Below are 2,987 nucleotides of genomic sequence, written 5' to 3' on the forward strand. Positions count from 1 at the left end.
ATGTTGCGTGGGCCTTGGTAAGAAGTCTTGCCCTTGTTATCTGATGATGCAGGTACCTGGGACCTGGGATCCTATGACCCATGGGTCCTGCAGAAGAATAATATGCTTTAGGCATCTTAGCAAAATTTGGGCATAATCAGTAGGAATGCTTCAGAAATATGGAGAAAAAGTTTGGGACTAGCGAGTTAAAACAATAAACAGAGCAGCAGAGTAAAATTCATTATAGATTAGAGGAAAACATTTTTTTTACCATGTGAATTCAGAAGACCCAGAACAGTTAGAATGTATTACAAGTTTATACTAAAGACATTGCATTGATACTTTTTATATTCTAATATATATTTTAAACCTAATTGTTTATATTCCAGTCCTATTTATTGGAATAAATATCAATTTATTTTTCAAATTATCAACTAATTCTAGTAAGTTTCATTGTGTGAAATATAAAATCAGCACATATAAATATAAAATATATAACTATATTTAATATAATTAAAAGGCACACGTTTTGCATTGTTCTGTTGTAGTTACTGTAACAAAGGCAACTCTGTTTTAAGTATTATTCCATTATCTCTGCCTCAGTGTTTGATAGAGTTAGAACTAAAGCTTTACCATTTGTAGATTTACAGCATGTAGGCAAGGGGAAACACTGTGATTAAAACATTATCAATTTAATGCCTAATAATGAGGAGAAACATATGGACTTCTCCTGCAACTATGAAAATATTTGGTGATAAAAAGGCAGTAGTGTAAGTTCCTGCCTGGTTGGAAGGTAGACAATCAAGGACATTAAGTAATCATGCATATGAACAATTTTTTCACCTTCTTGGCTTTAGTTACTGTTGAAATGGAAGGTATAATAAAAATTATATTTTGATAAAATACCTTCTAGTCTGAACAGTTCTGTTTGAACTGTTCATCTCTCTATCATCCCTTGTAACCAAGATTAGTTTTGTTCAAGTAAGACAATTTACATTTTCAGGGTAAGATATTCTGGTTGGTCTGTTACCACATGGAAGAAGGGTAAAGGCTCAGGTAGACATTTGTGCCAGTAACACCTCATTTAGGAAAATGTCAGCTGAAGAAGTTTAGAAGTAGCTCTTAAGCAATGCTTACTTTGAATTCATTAGGTCCACAAAGCTAATTCAGTTGGATAAATAAGTACTTGAAAAAGCCATCACTTTAGACCTATCTATAAATAATTGAGAGTACGATAAAATTCCAGATAAAAAGACTTGATAGTCATTGACAAAAAAATTTGCAAATGTGAGCAATCGACTGATCAATACAATTTTTCCAATATTCACAGAATTTTAGGGAAATAAGATCAATAGCATTGTTAGGAACAAGAAGGTTTCCTTGTTACAAGTAGGCACCCATAGATATAAGCCTGTATAAAGATTGCATCATTAACAACTTAAATTTAGAGGATACTACATGCATCAACAGCACGTATACTCAAATTACAATACAGAGATTAACATGGCACTTGCAAAAGGATAATATGAAATTTGAGAAGTATTCCATATTTTTCATTCTTCAGATGCAAGAAATGAAAAACAGTTATTAAAAGGTTGATTACAAAATTACAAGTGTAACAATACACGTAATTCATATAATTAAATTTAGTTTGACATCAGTGTATTAAATCTTCAGCTCAGAAAGGCGTTTACATAGCACAAAATTTACAAAACTTCAAATTAGACAACATTGTCTTTTTATCCCAAAGAAAAATAAAGACCTAGAAAAAATAAGGAATCAAACTGTTTCTATATAGAATGCAATCGGAAAGGACACATTAATTAACCTATATATTATAAAGTAATGTAGAATTCAAAGTATATCTAGGAGAAAATAAAATAAATTATGAACATTATGCAAACATAGAATATAGAATATTTTAAAATATTTTTCAGACAAGCACCAGAAATATTTTAGTTTCTGTACTACTCATTTCAACAGGTAAGTTAAAATTATTTCTGATTAAAAAATCACAAACTCTGAAGAAATCATTATACATGTATAAAAAACTATTGCATACATTTTGACATCCAATGCAGGCAATTCATTTGGAAGAATTCCGCGGAATCCATGAATTTTTACAGTAAAATATTGGTGTTGCCGGGCACTGGTGGCTCATGCCTATAATCCTAGCTACACAGGAGGCTGAGATCTGAGAATCATTGTTCAAAGCCAGCCTGGAAAGGGAAGTCTGTGGTACTCTTATCTCCAATAAACCACTAGAAAACTGGAAGTGGAGCTGTGGCTCAAGTGGTAGAGTGCTCACCTTGAGCTGAAGAGCAGAGGGATAGCTCCCAGGCCCTGAGTTCAAGCCCCATGACAGACCAAAAAAAAAAAAAAAGATATTGCTCTTATTTGTTTTGTGAAAATATTTTGTGGGGACACAAAAGATGGACTTGTATTTTTGAAATTTAAGAAACTTAACCCGAACATTAGGACTTAGTTGAACAATTTGTACAGCCCTCCACAACTTCATAGAGGGAATGACACATACTTATCCTTTTGGCAATATCAAATGCAGTTTCTTCTATGTTGTTCTTCAGGCCTGGTTTTATATAATGGTTCAACAGAAGGAGATCCAGCGTATCTTTGCTATCTCAATTCTCAGCAGCAAGATACAAGGGGGTCAAGAGGCCTTTAGTTTGGGCATTGGTATCTGTATCATGATGAAGTAATAAAGAAGCCACTCTGGTATTATTCCACGTATATGAACTGTGCAAGGGTGTCCAGTCATCTACAATTATTGCATGTGCCGCTTGAGACACCAACTCACTGACAATGTCTAAGTGTCCACTGTAGGCTTCTCAATGAAGAGGGGTATACTCATCGTCATCCCTACTATTCACATGAGTGGCCATTTGGAAAGAAGTCTCCGCACTGTAATAAGCCGAATATTTTTGGCAGCCCAATGAAGAAATTTGCTTGGATCTTTCTCCATTTTTTTTCTTTAATTGATACCATTCCTT

General features: G+C 33.7%; 1 pseudogene; it reads left to right on the top strand.

Annotated features, from left to right (window-relative positions):
* Positions 1-1,437: 1,437 nt before the first annotated feature.
* LOC122101023 lies at positions 1,438-1,533 on the top strand (annotated as a pseudogene).
* Positions 1,534-2,987: the final 1,454 nt, after the last annotated feature.

The sequence above is a fragment of the Dipodomys spectabilis genome, unplaced genomic scaffold, assembly GCF_019054845.1.
Source record: "Dipodomys spectabilis isolate Male_0828 unplaced genomic scaffold, ASM1905484v1 ptg000616l, whole genome shotgun sequence".
Classification (NCBI taxonomy): domain Eukaryota; kingdom Metazoa; phylum Chordata; class Mammalia; order Rodentia; family Heteromyidae; genus Dipodomys; species Dipodomys spectabilis.